Source organism: Myotis lucifugus, unplaced genomic scaffold (assembly GCF_000147115.1).
Source record: "Myotis lucifugus unplaced genomic scaffold, Myoluc2.0 scaffold_57, whole genome shotgun sequence".
NCBI classification, from domain to species: domain Eukaryota; kingdom Metazoa; phylum Chordata; class Mammalia; order Chiroptera; family Vespertilionidae; genus Myotis; species Myotis lucifugus.
The window spans coordinates 6,198,805-6,223,328 of record NW_005871105.1 but is presented as its reverse complement, the minus strand read 5'-3'; positions in this window follow the sequence as shown (position 1 = coordinate 6,223,328).

Sequence of the window (24,524 nt, the reverse complement as noted above, 5' to 3'; positions counted from 1 at the left end):
CGTCATTGCTGGAGGAATAAGTGCTGTCCACACAACTACACTGGGAGAAGATAGCTGGTGGCTTCATGCCTGCTCTCTCCTGGTCCCTGCGCTGTGTGTCTCTGCCGGTTGTGAATTTTAACCTGCATTCTTTCACTGTAATAAACCATAACTGTAAGTTAACACTTTTGCTGAGTTCTCAAAGTCTTTCTAGACAGAGAATTATTGAACCTGAGGGTACTCTTGAGAACTTCCTCAACTACAACAGTCCAAAAACAGAAGTTCATTAACGTTTTTAAGTTTTCATTTTTCTTATTTTCCCAAGCAAAAAGATGGCATTGAGAAGGTATGGTATTCACTAATTCAAGAATAAGACAAGTTTAATATAAAAGGCGAATAAGAGAAAAATGTAAACGTAGTTCTGGACACACAAGAAGCTTGATTTTTGCTGATAATAGAGATAAAAAAACTGACTTTTTAAAAAAATTATACAGGTTGCTTGAATTCAGTTTTAACATTTTGTTGGACAAAATCTATCACGAGCATTACATGATTCTGATTTTTTCCAGACTGACAGCATAAACCATTCAGTTGTATTTATTTTATAATTATAGCAAATAATTTTATCTATTTATCTCCTAACATACTGTTACCAAGTTGGAATGGGAGGACCAGCTGCCTTTGGGGGCTGTTAAATATCACAAGCTGCTTCTCAAACATTGTGGAATCAATACAGCTCAAAATATTTTCTCAAATACTTTTCAAAAATCTCTCAGCCTGCAAGTATCTTAGAAGAATTTTTATTCACATAGTCCTAACTCATTCACATTTTATTTTTTCTTCTCTTTAGAAGACTTTGGAGCTGTTATTATGAACTTTATGAGAATGATGCTTTATTTCATAGTTGTAAAATAGGAAAAAGACAAGAATGGGCAAATGAATATCTATATCTCAATCATATTTTGTCATTGATTGTCTATTTGCCTGAACTTTTCCAGGCCTCAATTTTTGCTTCTGTGAAATGGGAAGACTGGACTGGATGACTCTAAGATTCATCTCAATACTAAAATCATTTTCAGTTTAACCAATAGATATTTATCTGAATGTGTGCACATTGTTGTGAAATGCATAGGGCTTACAAATGGTGAATATAACTTAATCCATGCCCTGAGGAATCTTGCAATTAAACAGAGAAGACAGATGCTTGACTATAATATCAGATAAGTTTTGATGGATGCTATTATAGAACTATAAACTCAGGGCCTTGGGAGTTGCAATGCAGGGGAGATTTCTGCCTGAGAGGATCATAGAACGTTTCATGGATGGCCTGAAGATGAGTTAGAATTTTGCAGATGGAGAAGGTGGTAAGGATAATAAATATTTCAGTACGGGAATTCTATGAGCAAACATGATGACAGAACATACAAGGTGTCCCCCCAAAATGTATACACACTGTAACAGCTGATAGCTCAATTTTTAAAATATATATTTTTATTGATTTCAGAGAGGAAAGAAGAGAGAGGGAGAGATAGAAACATCAATGATGAGAGAGAATCATTGATAGGCAGCCTTCTGCATGCCCCCCCACTGGGGATCAAGCCCGCAAACCGAGCATGTGCCCTGACCAGGAATTGAACCATGACCTCCTTGGTCGATGCTTAATCACTGAGTTATGCCAGCCAGGCTAATAGCTCAATTTTGAAAATGAAATGTATTTTAATAAACACTGCCTTTATAATTATTCAAAGTGTGTGTAAACATTTTTGGGGATGCCCCATGTATGGTGCCTTGAGTGGCAGCTAGTGGTCCTGGGTGTCTGATCATATGCAATGTGTAGAGAAAGGATAGGAGGTGAAGCAGAAAAGATAAGTTGGCTCAAAATTTTTCAAGGATTTTGTGCTGGATAGTTCTATTTTCTCTTCTAGATCCACTTTCTGCTTTGTCTACCCTCTCTGCCTCACAACAAGATTTTCTAACCCAGATTAGTTACTTCTGCATTTTACATTTCAACGAAGTTTTTTCTATATTTCGAATGTCTTTAAAAATCTTAATGTTAGTCATAGAAATTAGTCATTATTATGAGACATACAGTATGAGGAGGGTGTGACTCATATACGTTTTTAAGATGGTGCCTCTGATTTGAAGTCTGTTATTTTATTAACAGATTCTTCTGATACTGTTCTGTCTGTGGGTTGTGGCTGGGACTTCTACCACATTTCCCCCCCACCCCCCTTTCCCTTAACTTCATGTAACAGTCTTATTTGCCTATGCCTCATTAGTTGACGCAATGCTTCCCTCTTCATATGAAAGAGTTAATTTAGAGAATTAGTCAATGTGTTTGACACGATTATCCATCTTGTTCTGTGATGTATGATATTTGTTATGTAATTGCTTGCTTCCAATTTTATGGGTGACTAAGAGATATTGTGAAATTACAACTCAACAAGGCTCTATGGCACAGGCTCTCCCACACTTAAGAAACTGTGCAGTCTGTGCCAGCATTTCTCCAAATGGCGTCTGTGGATGAAATTGTGCAGGTTGTGGGGACACAATATGCTGACCTCTAATTGTTACCATGAGTCATGCATGGATCCGCAAAACCTCTCAGACCCTGTGCTCTAGAGAGCATTTATGTTATTATTTTAAGAACAATCCCTTTAAATTCATAGGGCAAATGAAGGAAGAAAATCAGGATAATTTTTAATGTTACCAGTGATAAATAACTGCCAATGAACTTGAAGCAAACACGAAGGCTTTTGGGAAAACTATCATCTTTGTTTCCCTCAGACCATAAGATCAATAAAGTATTTTAAAATCTAGGTATAATGTTTACTCTTTATGTTCATTAAAATGCAGCAGTGGGAACTCAGAGTGTATAATCATTTGTTTTTTGTTTATAATACTCATTTGAGAGATTGTTAAGTAAAAGTTAAAATAAGAACTTAGAGAGAAATTCAGTTGTTTATTGAAAAGTTATATTATAATCAAATTACAAAAAAATAAAGCAAAACACATCCAATTTTGGCACCTTCCTGGCTAGGGAGAATTATGATTGTTGGTTTTATGCCATTTCCCTCCAAATACAAAGCAGCCAGATTATTTCTGCTGAGATGAGCTTTGAAAAGATGCTGTGAAGGAAACACTGTGTGTTGGCGTTCCTTCTACCTTGTTTTGCTCATGGTATAGGTGCTGGAATCTTATGCTGCTACATGAAAAATACTGTTGCCCATCATATTCACCTGGCAGGACCCAGAATTTTTCTTCATCATTCCCTCCATCAAAACCTACCTTACCTACCTCCAATTCCTTCAGGCCTCTGTGCTGCTTTCCAAATGACAAGGAGTAAATATTATCATCAATAATATCACCCATATCTATAGCACAATTTGCAGTGTGTTTTTTCACATGCAATATTATCTCATGTCATGATTCAACATTGTACCAAGGGGATGTCTGATACACAGAAGTCGGCAATTTTTTCAGCTTCACAATTAGAGGCTTTATATGGATCATTTGAATGTATTCCATCTCTAAGGCCTATAAGCCTGAAATGCCATCATTAGCTGAACTTTAAATAATTATATTCTTTCAGGTCTAAAATATATAAGCAGTTAAGACAATAAAATGTGGCAAGGGAGTTCTATCATGACTTTAATTCTCCTGAAGGCTACGAAAGTAAACTAGGATTATGTTCAACAAAAAATACAACTTTTCAAATACATATCTACTTTCCTTGACATGTTAGATACTATAATTGAATGTTTCCTCCTAGATATTTAACAGGTCTGTATGTTTTTCAATTTCAAAAACTGACAATCAAGTTCTGCTTCAGTAGCCATGTAAGTTTCTATTGGACTGACCCTTCCTAACATAACAGCTCTGATGTCCCTACTCTCGGACCATACTTGATAGTTAATTGGAGAGGGCTGTTAGGCCTACCTGTTAAAGCCTTAATCACTGGGCTGGTAAAGAAATCGTAGGAGAATATTTTTGTGAGTTGAGCATAGGCAAAGGTTTCTTAGACAGATTATGAAAAAACAACTATAAAAAACTAATTGAAAATTATCAATTTATCAAACTTTACAACCTTTCATCAAAAGACATGCATGAACCATCAAATTTAAGTCTGGGAGAAAATATGTTTAGAACATATATCTGATAATGAAAGACTGATATTCACATTGTACTAATAACTTCCATGACTTGAGAATAAGAAGGTCAAACAATCAAATAAAAAATGGGCAAAGAAGACATATGAATGACAAATAAGCACAAGAAAAGGGTGTGTGCATCATTAGTTGTCAAGAAAATGCAGATTAAAAACCTCTACACAACCATCAGAATGTCTAGAATTGAAAAGACTGATAATACCAAATGTTGGCGGGGAAGTTGAGCAAGTTGAATTCTCATACATACTTCTTGGTAATGTAAAGAGGTATAACTACTTCATAAAAAATCCCAACAATTTGCCATAAAACTAAACATATACTTATCCTATGACCCAGTAATTCTACAAGATTTATCATAGTTTAATTCATAAATGATTCTTTATGAAAGGGAGAGGATAAGTATTAACAAGGTGCTATAGACTGAATATTTGTGTCTTCCCCAAATTTATACCAGTATGTTGAAACCTCTTCCCCCAATATGATGGATTTGTCTAGAAGAAATAGTTTCACTAAAGCTGTGGGATTAAAAACATGATTATGAAGTGTTCTGGAAAAGGGTGAGTGATTAGCCATATATTTGCCATTAAAATTCCTCCTTTACTTCCTTAGCAAGCAAAACATTGAATACATTATTGCAATTTAATGGACTAAGTTGTTTGACCTGATTTTCCAGAACATCCATACAGATATATTTCCATTGCCTTGGATTTATTGGTTCCAAATGTAATTGTATCTGAATTTTCTCCCATTTATCTGAGTGTTATTCATTTTCTTTCTTGACAAACTCATAATTTTTACTGTCTTCCCCTTTGCTATAGTCCTGCCTCTACACCATTCCCAATGTCATTTTAAAATGCCCAGTGGGGTTAAAAATTCCTTGGGAAATAAAAAAGAGATCTCAGAGAAGACATCATAGAGAAGGAGGTGAGATACAGTAAGTAACACAGCCCCACTTGTGCCGTGCCAGCACAGCCAAGGGTTCGGCAAGCCTGAGGGGGCGGGGGTTGGGGGGGGAGGGGCGGCGAAGGATGAAGAAATGACAGACATAGAGAATAAGCTGGGTTTAGGTGGATCTTCCTGTGCCTGGCTGAGGCCACAGAGAGAGATCCAGAGGCAAGCTGATGTTTTATTTTATAGCCAGAGGTAAACAAGGTAGTGGTCACCATAGTTACAGTGTTCTTGTGAGTTTCACTCGTTTTGGCAGCACTTGCTGCATCTCCCTCAGTCCATTAGCTACCCAGATAAGATCTAGGGAGCATCATAAGGTCAAGCCTAATTATGCTAAGAGGGCTGTGCCCTCTAAGCTGGGACTTGTTTGTGGCTTCGCCAACAGGTCAGTCCCAGGCTTAACCATAGAGCCGCTCCCTACACCCACTCTCACCTTAAGAAGGAAGGAAGGATGTGTTGTTGAGATGTCCTTGAGAAAGTGACTGGAGGGGAGCAAAGCTGTCCAGAAACATTAGACCCTTGGAAGGAACCTGGAAAAACACATAGAATTGTACCTCATTTCAATCCAATTTGTCAATCCAATCAAGTTGGGTTTGAAAGATATAACCAATCAAGTTAGTGGAAAAACCAGGGTGTTATAGTGCCAAACCTGTTATGAATTGGTTATATGATTTAGGCAAGTGGTCCAGCTTTCAAGTCTTCAGCTCTCATATTTGAGTGAGAATGGGTTGAACTAGGTAACCTCTAAGGTCTCATTTTGTGATTTCTCAGAGAAGTTTATATATGGCAAAATAAATAATAAAAATAAATGGAAATATTAGCCTGTTAGTTTTCTTGAGTAGATATAGACTCTACTGAATAATCTTTCTTTTTTAAAAAAAGTTTCTATATGTTAAGATGCTTTAATCATTTTTAGAAATTTATCAATTACTTTCATATAGAAATTTTATATTTCTTTTCTTTATTGCCAGATAAATAAAACATAACATACTAAGAAGAATCCTCAAAAACTAGAGAAGAGGAATGTCAAATTAAAAGTTTCCAACTCACTTTATTTCTAAGTTATATTTATTGTTAAAGAACACATCTTCACAGTCACAACAAAAGGAAGAATTGAGGCAATGATTTTATTCCTGTAAGAATAGGAAAAAAATATTTCCATTAGTTATGTAACATGGTATAGAAAGACACATGTTCCATCTGCTTAGGCCCATGAGAGAATGTTTTGCCCTTTTAATTTACTAAACTTCTCTCTTTCCCAAGTAGCTTGAAATTCTTTCATTACTAGTAACATTTAATATCATGGCATATGCTTATTCACTATTTGTAGTTCTACTATCATAATGTTTGACCAATTTTCTATTAATTGGTTTTTATGAAGTTATTAACCTGTTGTCTACTATAGATATATATTAACTTGCTTTGTAGATTAGCAATGCCAACCACACTTTACATTATTTAGTGATTGTTCTTATAGACACCATGGTTTTATTGGTGCAATAAATCAGACACGAGCTTATAGGTCAGTGGTCATATCTCTGAAGGTCTCATATGCACTTTCTAATGAGCTATAGATTTCAAAGTAGTATCGCATTACTAACTTGGACCATTAGGATTATAGCACAGTGCTTTCATTGCTAATCCAGTGAACTGGCTTCGTTGGTTCTGTATACCTTATAGCCCTTTCCCAAATCATCATTTTTAATTACTCTGTGTATGCTTTCCAGCATATAGGACTTTATCCTCCAAGAGTTAAAAAGTATTGAAAGTGCCAGTATTTCAAAAGGAACCTGGGAAAAGTAAAGAAAAAGGAACCATTTTGGGCAATAAAGGCAAAAAAAAGAAAAGAAAAGAAAAAAGAAAGAAAGAAAACAAAAGAAAAAGAAAAAGTAGCTTGTCTTGACTTTATTTTACAACTAAAACAGTTCAAGAAAATAAGAGCATAGTTTTAGAACTAGAATTATAGAATCAGAATGTATACTTTGCTTAATTATATGTTCTTGGAAAATGCATTTGGGGAAACCTAAAATGATCATCTAATTTGTTTAGAGTTGCAGTCCTATCAGAAGAATCCACATACTAAGAACAATTGTTTCTATAAAGAAGGAAACACTGGGCAATAGTTTTTATGTTATATTAAAGCTAAGTACTAAAGATTTCCATAGTTCCACATGGTGAACACTAGGCAGACAAAACTATAACCAAGAAGCAAATGGATTATAACAGACATTATTAAATTAACCAGCTGTACATTCTAATATACAAGTGAATGTTGGAATAAATTAAGACTTAGTCACTGTATTATCCAAATTAGATCATGTATAATTCTCAACAGAATGGTTTATCATTTCCCTCTGTTTCTTTCTTTTTTTTTTTTCTTACTTGAAGCATTATTAAGCACTGAACATTTGTAAAAAATCACTTGGAGTAGTAATATTACAAAACCCTATTTCATCATTCAGATTAAGAGTTTCATAATATTAATAATTTAAAATATTCCAGGAAATAATGTAATTAAGCAATTAAATATGATCAATCTGTACATAGGATAGATCAATTTTGCCAGTTAATCACATTTCTCTTCTCCTTAAGGCAAAAATTTCAGAATTAGATTTTTAAAAAACCTTATACTTACATGAGTAGATGATATAAGACTTCCTTCATCATCTGACTTCATCTGTTTCGTAAAGAAATTTACTTTATTCTACAAAGCTTCTCTGTTAATTATAGTGTGGATCTTCAAATAATGAGTTAGCAGCTAAATTTCAATAAATTTAATACCTCATGTGATATAACTAAATTCAAAATTAAATTATCTTTGAATAATAAGGAAAAAAATAGAGTTTATGGACTCCTATTTCTTATGACTCGCATAATGCCCAGGACATATAGTCTATAGATTTTTTACATTTCATTTTAAATAATTCAATGATGTCTTTAAAAATCAGGTAATCACAGATTAACCACAATGTTAGAAACAGTTTTTAAATCAGATTTTTCTCAAACTTTTTTTTTCTTTTTTTGCTCCAGTAAGTGTAAGTAATTCTGGGAAAGGTCTTAGTGGCCTGGTCCACTGAGGGATGCATGAGAAACTGAGGCCAGTGTTGCTTATCTCTCCCATTCCAAATTAAATCACTCTTTGAGGTCATTGCTTCACAGACCTTTTGTATTGAGATAAGGTTTGAATACAAAAATGTTGTTGAAAATTTGGAGCATTTAAAGGGCTCAAAACAAATCAGCAACATTTACAATGAAAATATTCTGCATATAATAAGATCATACAGATTTTTAGAAAAACATCTTTATAGAAACATTATTTATTTGATGACTTTCTGAACCATGCCTTTGAGAAAAACTCTTTACTGCTCTAGCTCTGTCATATACTCATAAAGCAAATTTCTTGGCTCTCCTTGTAAATACATTGTTTTTCTTTAACACCAGTTGGGCATCTTTACAGCCAGCTTTATCTCTCTCTCTCTTTTTTTTTTGGTCAAACCTACTCATCTAAATGTTCACATTATAATATTATGTATCTTCATTTCCCATAGAAATAATTTTTCCACAGTATAAAAATTGTCCACAAAGCATTTTGAATTTCCTAGTAACACCGTGAAACACAATGTGTCATGGCTGAGAAACATTCTCCTAAATCTAATCTGCTCATATGTCCATTTCCTTTTCTACTGATTCATGCTTTTATAATCTAAGTTTCCTATTGGTCTACGTCATTTAATATTTCCCAGACATGCAGTCACTTTTGCTTCATTTCCTCTTTTTTGTTGCTGTTGAGCTATCAGCCTTTTCAATTCTTTTTTTTTTTAAATCCACTACCAATTATTGCTTTTCTTTGGACTCATTCCAACTCTTGTAGTTGGTGTATAATGGAGAGAGAGAGGGAAATGAAAAAAATCCTTGAGTCTAGGCGCTGAGGATGGGGGCAGAGAAACTTTGGGGCATGCTCTCCTTTTTTATCCTTCACGTAGTCTAGAATCTAGACCATCCACGTGGCTCTGGAGGAGTGCCTTTTTGGGGCTGGGAGACTTGGCAGAGGTCCAAAACCACAGTGTTTTAGGAGCCTCGCAAGTCATGAGCATGACTCATCAGGACAATGAAACTGTTCCACTGTACAAATATCAATTTTCAGCAGGAGCTGAGCTGAATCCTTTCACTCAAGCCGGGGCATAGTGTAACTTGCCTGCACTGCTTGTCTGGAATCACAGTGTGAACAGCTTGAGGTCTGGACAATGGCCAACCTTCCACCTTTCTGACACTGCCGTAGAGCACACTGTTTTTACAGCATTGTGTCTGTGGACCCGTATTTCCACCTGGCAGACCTGAGGACCTGCCAGGTGTTTGCTTAAGGAAGTCATTGAAATTCAATGCAAATCAAGGCCAGATTTCCAGGAGAAAAAAGTCAGCAGTATTTTCTAGGCACAAGATGCCAAGACGCATTATTTAGATGTTCAATATGTGGTTATGGTACGAGTAGTTAGAATAAGTTTTAACTCTTTAAAATGCAAGCCCCGTTGCAATTTGAAATAAGGAACACTTTGGTTGGGGTATATAATGCAGCATATAAAGACATTTTTAAGTTTAGGGAAATTTTGTTTATTTAATGCTGATATACTGCATTATATCATTTCCTGGGGACTTGTTCAAGATGCAATTTTCTACTGAGAATTTAAAAGTGATATATTGCCATATAGAAAAGTCAAGAAGGGCTAATTGTAGAGAAATTTAATAAAGATCAATAATCAAATAGTATTCATTATGAAATTCATTTTCACTCTACATGGAGCTAGTCAGGTGCTACCTACAAAAGAAGATCCGAAAATGAAGAAACCAATAAGTTAAGGGACACATAGTCAAACTAAATGAAAAGACTAAATGAATAAATGACATGCTATATAAATGCCAAATTGAATGTTGACAACTTATCTAGATATAGCATTCATGGAGAAAAACCTCTCAGTTCCTAGCTAGCATCCTCATTTTGTAGATGAGAAGACTCAGGTCATAAATTGGTAAGAGATTCACTTGCTGTCACACAGCTGGCATGGCTGAAATGACTCTCTGGCTCCCAACCTAATGCTAAGTGAACCAGATAATAAAAAATCATAGCTCTGGCCGGCTTGCCTAAATGGTTAGAACATTAGCCTGCAAACTGAAGGGTTGCAGGTTCAATTCCAATCAAGGGCCTCGGATACAGGCTTGATCCCCAGCCCTGGTTGGGGCACATGCGGGAGACAACCAGTCAATGTGTCTTTCTCACATTGATGTTTCTCTCTCTCTCTCTCTCTCTCTCTCTCTCTCTCTCTCTCTCTCCCCACCCCTTCTACTCTCTCTCTCAAAAATCAATGGGAAAAAAATATCTGCAGGTGAGCATTAACAAAACAAAAAAATTATACATTAAACATATTCTTTAACCAATAATGTTAAAATAATTTTAAATTTGCAGTATTTTGATTAGAGAACATATTTTTACACATATGATTGTAATAATTAGCTCCTAATAACATCATAATCGATACATTCATATGAATATTGGAACAAACATACATATTGATAATAATATGAAAAAACATATTTAAAAACTTTATGGGCATAACTAAGATGATCACTTTTATTTAAAAACTAAAGGCCCAGTGCACAAATCCATGCATGGGTGGGGTCCCTAGAACTGGCCAGCGATCAGGACCAATCAGAGATAGGCCAAATCAGGGCCTGCCAGGGGGAGGAACAGGACGTGGGAGGTTGGCCGCTGGCCCCAAGGAGGGAGCTGTCCCTTTCCCCCTTGGGAAAGGGACTGCATCTTCTGCCACCCACTCCCTGATCCCTGTCTCAGCCTGGAGCCCGAAGGCCCTGGCAGGGTGGGGAGAGAAGGTGATGGTTGCCGAGCCAGATGCCGACACTGCCAGCTGGCCGCGGGAGGTTGGCTGTGGGTACGCACTGCCCACCAGGGGGCAACTCCTGAATTGAGCGCCGGCCCCTTGGTGGTCAGTGCACGTCATAGTGACTGGTCGACCAGTCATTCTGGTCGTTCTGTTGTAACGGTTTCTTAGGCATACACACACACACACACACACACACACACACACATACACACACACACACACATACACACACACACATATATATATATATATATATATATATATATATATATATATAATATTTAATTGCAAAATATTCCATTTCATCCCAAGATGAAGCTCAGCTTATTTTCTCATCAGAAATATGAATTTATTTTCTTTTGAAAGTGTTTTGAGGCAGAAACAGGTATCTCTTTGGAAAGAAAATAGGTGCTTGGGAAAAGGGGCACAAAAGCCCAGGAAAGTTAGAAAGAAAGAAAACAAAAAACATACAGTTTTATCTTCCATAATCGAGTTGCTGAAGGAAGCCACTGGAGTGATTTTCAAAAGCAAATTAGATCAAATCTTGCTTTTGCTCAAAATTGGTCCTTAGCTTTCTGAAGCCAAGAAAAACAAAAAGTTCTTATCCTGGCCGCAAAGGGCAGCCTGCTTCCTCTGAGATATGTCCTTTCTCTCCTCCGACTCCACAGAGGACACCTTGGCTCTTTTACCCCGAAGTCATTGCCTCCTGGGGGCCTCCGCGCCTCTCTTCCTGCTGCCTTTTGTGCTTTGACCCCAGATGTCAGGGTGGCTGACCCCTGCCTGCCGGTTGGATCTCTCCACAGATGTTGCCCTTGCAGAGCCAACTTCCTCTAGCACAACCTCCCCACACAACGCTCTCACACTGACGTCTTTATCCCATCTTATTTTACTGCCTAGCACTGACCACTACCTGAGATTGTTATCTATTGCCTGTCTCTCCCAAGGGGATATCACCTCCATAAAGGCAGGAACTAATACTTTATGAAAACATACAAACATGCTTTTACTTCTATAAGAATAGTACGATTTCTTTTGCATTTACTTTAATCCCTGCATTGTAAGTGCTTTACATTCATTTTCTCATTTTCTCTTTATAGTAACCTTATTAGAAAAATACTATTATCATCATTTACAGGTGGGGAAACTGGAGCTTGTAGACGTTAAAATTTTGCCGTAAGTCACATAGGTAGTAAATATTTGGTACAGTGTTCAACCTTAGATCTTTTTGACTTTAAACCCTGAGCTGAAAACCAATAAGAGAAATGGCATTTCAAGGCAGTGAGGTGACAAAATCACTCATATATTCAAAGTGATAAAACTGAAGCAGAATGTAGGTATAGAGACTCTCAGGAAATAGACTCAGAAAGAGAATTTTTATACAGACCACTGAAAATGCATTATATCATCTAAGATAAGCAGAACTAAACATTTAGTAAGCTCATAAAAATATTTGCTTACATAAATGCAAAAAAAATTGTTCATGCTATTATCAAGTCAATTATTCCATCATGTTTGAATATAGAATTATGGATTGTTAGAAGTGGACACTGTTTTAAGATCTCATGCCCTGGCTTTCTGCTTCATTGAAGCTAATACCTGAAATGTCAGAAAGAGACTCTCTTCATATATTAGATATTCCTGGGGTAGATTTTTCTTTCCTTCCTCTTCATCAAGTAAGTTATTTACTCTTTTAATCTGCACTTGATTTTTTCCGAACAAAGTTTCTTTCTTTTGGTGAGTGTTTTTGTGGATTTGAGAAAACAATAGATCTGTGTGTCCTCTCAAAGCTCATCTTGGTTATAGATGTCCTTCTATCTAGTGGAGCTTCTATCCAGCTCTACCGACAGCAAAGAGACCCCTTGCTTGCTCAGGAACCAATTCTTCCCTTTATATAAACCATGAAGTTTCAAAGCTGGCTGAAGGTATAAAAGAATTTCTCTTGCTCTGGCCAGTGTGGCTCAGGTGATTGAGTGTCATCCCCTGCACTGAAAGGCCACTGGTTCGATTCGTAGTAAGGGCACATGCCCAGGTTGCAGGTTCCATCTTGCTCAGTCAGGATGTGTGCAGGAGGCAACCGATCAATGTTTCTTGCATTGATGTTTCTCCCTCTCCCTTCCTCTCTCTCTAAAATCAATAAATATTTTTAAAAATGAATTTATCTTATCTCTGAAGCAGCTGGGAAGTTGCTGTTTCCTGGAGTGAGCATGTTGTCTTGGTTAATCCTTTGGGATTCTCAGGTATCCTGGAGTACTTCGTCAGAAGACTAAGTCCCGGAAACACAAAGACTACAGTATCAACTATCAAAGTCACCAAATTAGAGGACTGGAGTAGAAGGTGAACCCATTTTGGTGGAATACATCTTTGTCAAAGCTGTTTAAATGCACAGATTACAAGCTAAGTATTCTACTATGAAACACAACTGGCTTATTTGCCTTTGGGTGCTTAAACAGAAAACTAAGTGTAGACTGGTTCAAATTACCATCAGTGAATCAAGCTTCTTATGAAATTAATCAAACAATTATGTCTAGTACTGGCCCAAACATGCTCTCAGGGATTTGGGGGTAGGTGAGTGAGTAAGAGTGTGAACGAAGGAGCTCGGCCATGCAGGCACATTTCCACTAGTCACAGATATTTCCTTTTGTGAGCCAAAGAGTAATTCTTGTCTTTACAGATCTCTAGTGAAATCCCTAAAAACATGGAACATAATTAACTTCGGAGCTTTTCAGGTGATTGAGGTTGTCTGTGTGTATAAACATGCGGTTCAGTTGGACCAGCTTTAAAAATTCCGTGGTTGGCTTGTCTGTATTTGCTCTTGCTGTTCACAGTGCTTTAAAATGGCCCTGTTAAATCAGACTTTCAAAATAGTGAGGTTCCCTGTTTGATTTACTCATGCCACATAAACCCACGTGGGCTGTTATGAATGCCACATTTGAGAAAATCTCCCATTTGTGAAAACACATTGGGTCACATTAAAAAGGAGATTAAATGAGTCCCTTTTTCAAAAAGTGTTGGGTAGGTAGAAAGGAATGCTGAGGTGACGCCTGTGTAATGGTAGAACTACAGATGTCTCTTTCTCGTGGAAATCTGCTCTCTGGGCTAAATTTCGTCATATCGGGGAGGGGAGAACTATAAGAAGCATGCTTCAAACTAGCCTGAAATGGAAGGCTGGCAAGTTAAATCCTGACCTTCTGCAGAGCAAGAAGCAGCCCACACATTTTCAAAGAAACCCTACTGTGCGCGTGGCTATACCTCAGCATTGCCAGGACTGCTCTCCTGCACCATTCTACATTGTAGCAGGCAGTCATTTATGTGGGTGACCCACTTATTTCTACAGCATTTACTAAGGGCACACTTTGTTTGAAAGGTCTCAAATCCATTGTTTTCAAATGAAATTATATAGCCCATGGATTTAAATGCATATTTAGGCATATTACATAGTGTGTCCTAAGTTAGATAAGGTGGGGTTTTATGGAATCTGGAGTGTCTTCCAGAGTAGAGTGTGTGCCAATATCCAGCAAGGTGCATGTGAGAGCATAGCATGACTAATGCCTACTCTTGGGGACCATAATTCATGGGAAGCAGTGTGCATACAGAAAGGGATGGGATGGTCAAGACTGAGCCATACCCTTCAATTTAGTGACCCTCCATGTAGGACCAGAATCAGGCCTGTAAGGAATGATTCTCAACACTATTAACACTGTTATAAACAAAATGATAGTTATTGAAGAAACATGTTTAGGTCCCTTGGAATAATTGCTTGAAACCCTTAAATGGAAGGATTTACTATGTTATTTCTTTGAAAGCAGAAGAGTGAACAGCATTGCCACTCTTGTGTTTTGGTTATAATTTTACTGCTGCAAGACTTAAATTTCACAAGCAAATAAAAGCTCTGAAGGATGTACCCTTTATTAAAGACACTTATTTGTGTCCTTTAACATAATCTGCTTATCTAGTGAGTCCCATGGGAGTCACATCTCAACTGCCGTTATAAACAATTACCACCATTACTGCATTGCTGGAGTTTGATGGGATAAGACATGTTCCTGTCACTCTTCAGGAGCTTTGCGTTTAGTGACCTCTCAAACTTAATTTCGCTTCTGTCCCTTTAATATTAGAAATCAAGCCCTTTCCCATCTGGTCTAAGGTGTAATTTAAGGCCAATGTTTCCTTATTGATTTTCTGTCTGGATGATCTAGCATTGATGTAAGTGGATATTAGAGTCCCCGGCCATCATTGTAATGCTATTTCTCCCTTTAGGTCTCTTACTATTTGCTTTATATACAGGGTGGGGCAAAAATAGGTTCACAGTTGTGCATAGGGAAATTATTACAATCCTATATAATAAAAGTGTAGTATGCAAATTGTCCCCCCTACTGGGAGTTCATCCAGAAGTTCGGACGGGGCGGGGGGCCGGGGGCAGGGGCGGGGGGGGGGTGACAGGGGAAGGGAGGGAGTACCCAGCTGGCAGCTGGCAGCCACTAGGGACCCTACCAGTGCACGAATTTCATGCACTGGGCCTCTAGTGATAAATAAATAATAATACAAGAATAAACTCTATGTTTCGATTACTCACAACTGTAAACCTACATTTGCCTCACCCTGCTTTTAGGTGCCCTTATATTGGGTGTATAAATGTTTACAAGAGTTATAGCCTCTTAGTGGATTGAGCCCTTTAAAATTATATAATGTCCTTTACCTTTGTTTTAAACTTTATTTTCTCTGATAAAAAATTGAGCTAATCTAGCTTTTTTGTTTATTTCCATTTGCATGGCAGTGCCATTCTGGGGAAAAATTAGAAGAGAATTGTGGAGGAAATGGATTTAGAGTTATAGGTTAAAGAGAGCCCAAGGAATTACGTGAATTCCTTAGATGTAATTTGACATTCTCACTAAAATAATTTGTTTGCCCAGTAAATATATCTTGACTGCTCATTCTGTAGCAGGTTTTCAAAGCCTAATAAACTGAATTTGAAAGGTTTTTCCCTTTATCGTTCATTGTAAATGTAACTTGTAATTGCTACAATGAACCATAATTACCTAAAGCCAGATTAGATGAAATCTAAGTGCCATCACTATCTCCTTTAATTAGGAAAGGCAGGCTCCAGGGGAAAAGAAAATGGATCCGGTGATGCTGGCTTTTACTTAAGCAGAGCAAGGACATGACATTAGACTGTAATAGTCTAAATCTAAGTACATTAATGTATTAAAAAGTTTAGCATTTAAGAACTATTATTTCTATTATATTGGACTCATATCCCAATTCTCTGAAACCTCTAGTTTGGCCTTTTCTGTTAAAAAGCCTTTTTATTTATTTATTTATTTTTTGTGGGAAACATGTGTGTCCAATAAAAATCCCACTTCTGACAACTAAATATAGAAAGAGAATGACTTTATGGGTGGAGTCAATGGATGGGCTTCCCAAATTTAATATTCATGCATTTACTTTTCTCTTTAATGATATGCCAACTGCTTCTTTCCCCCCTAGTATTTCGATTTATAAGGGAAGATAATTCTAACCTAGCTTGGCTGGAGGGGACAAAGGAAATAGCCTAATGTTTTCGTACAGAGAATATAATTCTACAATTGTAAAGACTTGCCGTATTTGCTTTCACATTTCTAGGGAGTTTTTAAGTTTTATTACTGAGGTGGTTATAAATAAGTCCCAGAGAATTATATAGACAAACTGCTTCCAATTGTTAAGAAAATAAAACCAAAAGCAAACAAATTACAAAGATTGAGGCAGACCTTCTGCTGTGGACGCTCAGTGCACAATTCCCACTGCGTCTTCATGAGGCAAGATCTTCCCATGCAACCCAGCGCTCCCAGGGACCGCTCGCTAGCACCTGTCTCGGAAGGCTCAGTAGGAGCATTTGACATAATTTAATACAGCTAGGAAACTAGTACTTTTCTTTCTTTCTTTAAAAATATGTTTTATTGATTTCAAAGGGAGAGGGAGAGAGAGAATCATTGATTGGCTGCCTCCTGCATGCCCCGCAGTGGGGATCAAGCCCACAACCTGGGCATGTGCCCTGACTGGGAATTGAACCATGACCTCCTGTTAATAGGTCGACAACCACTGTGCCTCAATGGCCGGGCAGTACTTTTTTTTCAATACACAGGTTTCATTATGGTCATACAGGGCTCAAGAACTTTTGCTAATGAATTAGTCAAAAGGAGGTATAGGGGGTAAAGACTTCTACTCATTTTATACTGGAACTGGGCTCTAAAACAAGATGATGCCTAAGTGTATAATATTCGCAATAAGAGAACAAAGGGTTTGAATTACTCTTGTATGCCCTAGAGAACTCTTTTTTTTTTTTTTTAACAGCAAAACATTTTTTTTTTGCTACAAAATAATGCATGGCCATTGTAATGAAAACATTCAAACCACAAACCACATCTAACAAATATGGAGTAAACCTTTATAATTTCTTTTTCTCTTTGGATCTTACTGCCCAGAGGAAACCATATTTACAGTGTGTACATAGGGATCATTTTCTATGCATATATTTTTTTCTGTCATGTGGGTACTATTTTTTTAAAGAATTTAATTTATCTGACAGAAATACTTTTATTAAAAATTATGTAATTATGTGGATAAATTACTTTAACCTCTCCTCAACTTTAAAATTGGGGATGTTAATTCCTATTGTAAAGAAGTTTGTTGAGAATTCAATAAGTTAAGAAAAGCAAAGTGCTGCCCTGGCCAGGTTGCTCAGATGGTTGGAGTGATGTCCCACATACCAAAAGGCTTCATATTTGATTCCTGGTCAGGGCACATACCTAGATTTCAGGTTTAATCCTGGATGGGGCACGTATAGGAGCAACCAATGTATGTTTCTCTCTTATCTCTCTCTCTCTCTCTCGTTCTCTCTCTCTCAAACTGACATTTGTATACTCACTTTCATAATAATCTTATTCACAATAGCTAAACAGTGGAAGCAACCTAATTATCCATCAACAGATGAATGGATTAACAATTGTGGTACGTACATAGAATGTAATAGTGTTCAGTCTTAAAATGGAAGGAAATTCTGACATTCTATAACATGGATGAACCTTGAAAATATGATAAATGACAAAGTCAATCACAAAAAAGATGAATACTGTGTGATTTCACTTACATGGGGTTCATAGGGTAGTCAATTCAGAGAAAGAAAGTAGAATGATGGTTGCCAGGGACTGTGGGGAGGAGGACTGAGTTAATGTTTAATGTTTAATGGGTAAAGAGTTTCAGCTGAGGGAAAAGATAGAAGATCTATGGTGGTGATGATTACACAACAATGTGAATGTACTAAATGCAACAGAACTATATACACTTAAAAACAGTCAACATGTTAACATCTGATATTTTTCTGTTCAGCCTTTTTATTTTTCTAGCTGACAAAAAAAGTAGATTTGAAGAGAAATAAAGATAATTTTTTCTGCTTATTTTTATATTCACTAGCCCCTTTCTGGGTCTTTTTTTTAAAACATTTTTTTCTCCAAAAATATATTTGTATTGATTTTAGAGAGAGAGGAAGGGAGAGGGAGAGAGAGAAACATCAGATGTGGCCTCCAAATGCACCCCCTCTCCACCCCCTACCCCTACCCGACCAACTGGTAAACCAGTGACCTTTCAGTTCACAGGACAAAGCTCAACCACCTGAGCCACACCGGCCAGGGCTCTTTCTGGATCTTATTCTTGAACAAAGTGATCTAGTGAGATTTAATCAAATACATTCTGGAGGCTTCTGTGATGTCTATACATTTTCCCAGAATGGAAAATCAACAACAGAATCCTTAAGCTCAAAGACAATTGAATCTAACTCCTGAGTTTTCCAAAGAGGTTGAGATCTGGGGAGATGTGAGAAGAGACCACAGCTGTTCTCTGATGCTCTGGATCCACGGGTATTGGAGCTTTTACGGAAGCTGGGAGGTCTCCAGGCTGTACACAGCTTGTGGTGTAAATCCTATTAGCCAGGAACAAATTCCGTAAACATGACAGCTATTGAAAAACAAACAAACAAAAAACAGGATAAGGAAAAGGCTCAAAAAGCCTTTGATCCCCAGTCACAGCACTTAGGCGTCACATGACCGAAAACACTAACCTGCTCACTTCCTTCTGCTGCAGGTTGGATGTGAAGGGCCTCCATCATAGAGCTGCTATGAGGTCATAGAGTGTCTGGCATGGAATATGCACTCTATCAATGTTAACCTTTGGTATATAAAATCTGAACTTATGTATTTCATAAGGAAAGCGAGGTGTTGTTTTTTGCGTGCTTTCCATAAATTCATCAGAACATAAGCATGAGAAATATTTTCCCCTGGAAGATCAAGCTGAGACACATTGAAAGGGAAACATGCAGAGGCATAGGTGTTGGAACACTGGGAAAGCCCTACGGTCTCCTTTAACTTGCTCCTTATCCTCCTTTTCTTTTGGCAACTTCAGGACAACCTCAGGTATCAGCAGATTGCTTCCCTCCTCCACTGTGGCTCCTCTCTCCTCTCAGCCAGCCAGGCAAAAAGACATCTCTTGGATTCCTTTTTCCTAGGCGTCACTAAAGGAGCATGCAGGACCTTTTCCTTTGAAGGGTTTTATTGGTATTCTCTGTAGAAAAACAGAATACTATGCTGAGGAGGAGGAAAAGCTCAGGAAATCTCAGAAGGCTCTCATAATAGTCATTTTCTGGGTTATGCTAAACTACAAACATTTAGATTTGCCTTCTTCAGAGCCAGTTTCTTTGGAACAATTCTCCTATTATTTCTGATTCTTTTATTCTAAAAAATGCAGCAACCCAAATTCATAGAATGGCTATGATATCATAACTGTAAAACTATAAATTGATGGTGCTATAATCTTCATTGTTTTCTTTCTTAATTATAAATTTGTTCACCAAATTGCTGCCTCAAATACCTGGAAAATTAAGTTAAGAGATATTATTCTTAGATATTCTCTATTGTATTTGAAAGATGTAAGTATTAAATAGCAAACATTCTAATTATTTATACTTATTAGAAACTTATTAGCTATGGTACCTTGAGGTTTGTAGGTACGGCCAGAGAGTAGGCTGGAAGATTTGTAAGGAAAAGAACATCGTCCCATCTACGCTTCTCAAACAGTAGTGGCAGGCACATAATAGATGATCGCAGAATGGTCAAATAAATAAAAGAACGAATAGAAAAATAACACATTGCCTGTTCATTGCTCATTAATATTGATACAGCCTTGATTATTTTTTCTAGTATGTCCCATTCATCTTTTATGTACTATTATTTTGATTAAATTCCTTCATTAAAAAATTAGTTATGGCAATAATGCCACAATGCTGGGCATTTTTTTTTTAAACTCTAGGCTCACTATCTCTGTCCTAGGGGAACAGATTAATCCTAGCCATGATCCTGTATCCTGTGTTGATTAAGAACATTCTGACTCATCCCAGGGATTAAAGTTGGAAGAGGATCAGTTTGGGGACATCCAAGAGTGAGTTGAAACAATGCAGTTACTAAGCAAGCAGGACTAGGCCACGGGCTTAAGGTGACATCAGTGAGTGTCAGGCTTCTGTCAGGACTAGTCTAAAAATGCTACCAACTGGGTTTTTTTTCTCTTTCTATTAGGAACTTGCTTTCTTTTTTTTCTTTAGCTACCCTAATTGATACACTTTTTAACATTAATTCATATTTGTCTGGTGGTTGATATTTTGTCTTTTGCCCCTCACTTTCAATTTCACATCACCTCACTACCTCACTTCAGCTTCCCTTTGAGTATATGTTGACATCTAACTTATGGGCAATATCCAGATGCAAGGGCTGTTAATTTTATCTTATTTCTTATCATAAATAAAATAAAAATTTCTGCTAGCATTATTTTCTATCCCTCAAACCTTATAAGAATATTCACAAGGTATAATTATGTTGTGAAATAAATGTTGCAGAAACCTGATGTGATTTATAATCATTTTGGAACTGGACTAGGACCAGTAGTTAGTCGAGTATAGAAAAAAAAAACATCTTGTTTGCTGCTGTCTGGGAAATTACTATGTCTACTGTTCTCTGTGTTTCTCTTGCTACTTTCCTAAAAAAGGGTTATAAGTATTGCATAAATTAAATTTATGGTTATATACACTTCTAGGAAAAATTATTATTGACATTTGACAGAAGAGCATATAAATATTCAGAAAACATAGAAGTATAATTAAGTAGACGATTTCTAAACCCTAGTTGATCTAATCTCTGAGTTACATTTAACATAGGAAGAATGTAAAGAATTTGGCTGATGTGAGGAAAGGGTAGAGTCAGCACCTCTGTGACCCTGGTCACGCATCTTACTCAGAATCACTTGACCAATAAACTCGTAATTCTTCATTCAGGCATGGATTGATTTACTGAAATTATTTCCTTAAGATATAAATTCACATTTCTGTTTTCTAACTTTCTTACTATCTATTTTAGAACTGGTCCATGAGAATAATTTTGCTTTTTACTCCAGAAAATGTTATTTGAATTATTACTGAATTCCACATTACCTCACTACCTCATGTAAGCTTCCCTTGAAGTGTATGTTGACATCTAAGGAGAATATCCAGATGCAAGAGCTGTTAATGTCTCAAATGCTCTCTGCCGAACATTCATTAGCATTTAGTTAAGGTGATTCAGTGAAAACTGTGGGCATTACCATTTACTAAGGATCAAGAAGATGAGTGCAATTAGCAATGTAGGGTTCCAGAGAATAGTGACAAAACTCATCTAATGATATGGGAAATGTGATGTGGGGAAGCAGGTGGGAAGGGGTGTTAATTGATTGTCCTTCATACAAAAGGAGCATTTATGATGATGGCATCTAAGTCTTAGTGATAGGACTGCATGTTCTAGGAACAAAGAGGAGGCTAGGGCAGCAGGAGGGGAAGGGGAAAAGGAGAATAATAACAGGAGTTGACATCAGAGATAGGAAAAAAGATTATTCTGGAGTTTGTGTTAAGAATGGACTATAAGCAAAAAATGTTCAGTCCAGGGTGAACAGATGGGAAGCCAGTGTAATAATCCAGGGTAGAAACGAGAGTGGCCTGGATTTAGTGGTAAGTGGCCAGGTTCTGGGTCAGGTTTTGAAGGCAGCACCAATAAGATTTGTTGATCTGTACAAAATAGAAATTGAGAGAAAGAAGATCCATTTTATAGTTATTGCGTCAGTCTCTGTGAATACATTGTGCTGCTTAGAAAGATAAAAAAGCACAGTTCCTGCTCTTAAGAAGCAGGTGACCTAGTACATTGCTTTCCCATTTTTTTCCCCCTGTAACAACAAAAGTTAAATTTTATCTTGTGAGCCAATCTGCACATACATATATCTGCATAACTGAAACAAAGGTTTCAAGAAACTACATTTATCAATATCATGTAAAACATAAAATTAATAATAAAACATGATTTTAGTATTATAAACTATTTTATTTCATTTAAAAATTCTGGTCAAAAATCTATTAAGTCAGTAGTTCTTAAACGTTTTGGTCTCAGGAACTCTTCATACTCTTAGAATTATTAAATACTCTAAAAAACTTTTGTTTACATAGCTTACACATAATGATATTTACCATATTACAAATTTTAAAAGGTAACTAAAATATTTATCTACAAATGATAATAATAAACCCATTTTATGTTAACATAAACTTATTTTAATAATATCCTTAAGAAAACCCAGACAAAAATTAGTGAAAAGAGACATTGTTTTACATTTTTGCAAATTCCCTTAATGTATAAGACATCTAGATCTCCTATCTGCTTCTGTGATCAGTCTGTCGCGGTACGTTTTATTTATTTATTTGTTTGTTTTTTAAAGATTTTTTAAATTGATTTCAGAGAGGAAGTGAGAGGGAGAGAGAGAATCATTGATTGGCTGCCTCTGCATGCTCCTCCTGGGGATTAAGTCCACAACCCAGGCATGTGCTCTGACCGGGAATTGAACTATGACCTCCTGGTTCATAGTTTGATGCTCAGCCACTGAGCAACGCTGGCCAGTCAAGGTATGTTGTTTTACTTGAAGATTATGAAAAAGCCCTGGCCTTACACAGATATGTAGTTAGAAAAAGGAGAAACATTTCAAGAGCCTTTTGAGGGTAATGGTGGATATTCTTTGTTACTACACCAAAATTCAACGAGTGGTAGTTTCTGAAGGGTTACTTGTATCATAAAATCTGAAACCATGTCAATGAACTTTTTAAAAAATTTGCTTTTGTTAATATCACCATCCATCTCATCCGAAATGTTATTAACTGTTGGAAAGTTGTCAAGCTCATAGTGGTGGATACGGTTTTCAAAATTCCAATTTTTGCTAGAAATCCTGAACTGTATAAAGGCAATGATGATATATATTTATGCTGTTCATATTCAAGACTGCTGGCCAAGTATGTTAGTCCAAAAAACAATAGTTTCTCAGTGTTCTTTCAAGTAAAAATAGTATGTCATTTAAAAAGTATGTAGTTCATCTTATAACCTAACTGCACAAGAATTTCCCTTGAGACATTTTACTTGGCTATTCCCATATTGCCCCAGAGAATATGGAAAAGATGTATACTTAAGGTTGAGATTTAGTAAAATGAATACTTTTACTGTTTCATCAAGGACATTTCTAAGTGAAATTAGCATTTTTTAAAAACTGTGTGTGCTGCAGTGAAGAATATAGTGGCTACTAGTACAGTTTGGTGCTACTGCCCTGGTTTTTGTTAAGGGTCTACTACTTTTGCACCATGATTTGAAGCATCATGGACTATGTTGCAAATCCCAACACAATGGGAAAAGCAAATGACATCTTAGTGTTGTTATAAATGTAATTTTGACCTTACGAATCCCCTGAAAATATCTTGGTACCACCCAGGTTTTCACAAACTACATTTTGGGAACTGGAATGCTAGATCGTTTGGTTACTCAAAAAAACCCACTGACAGGTGGCAAAGCACAATCTGACATAAAATACACACCAAGGCAGAAATATATTTTTAAAAGAAAGAAAAGTGGAGAAGAAAGAAATATTATTGAATAGATTTTAGTTTTATCCCTACCAAACAAAGTCATGGCTAAAACTTGGGTGAGAAGGACTTCAATTTAAGTTAACCAATATGCTTTCCAATATAAATGCCTTTCTTTAATAGGAAATTTCTGTGAAAAAAATAATCATTCATTTTCCCAACAAATATTTCTTTAGTATCTGTTCCAAGCCAGATATTAGTCTAGCATCAGGATTCCTATTATTCTAGGTATCACAAAAAATAAAGTCTGCTCTTAATCCAGTGGTAGCAATATTTTCAAAAATGTAAAAAACAAACATAAGAATATTTCAGACAATGTTAAATTCTATGAGGGGAGTATAGAAAGGTAAGAGCAGGCCCTGGCCTGTAGCTCAGTGGTTAGAGCATTGGCCCAAGCACCGAAGGATCTCGAGTTTGATTCCTGGTCAAGGGCATGTTTCTTGGTTGCAGGTTCCATTCCTGGCCCTGACTGGGGCATGTGCACAGGAGGCAACCAATTGGCGTGTCTCTCTCATATCCATGTTTCTCTCTGTCTCT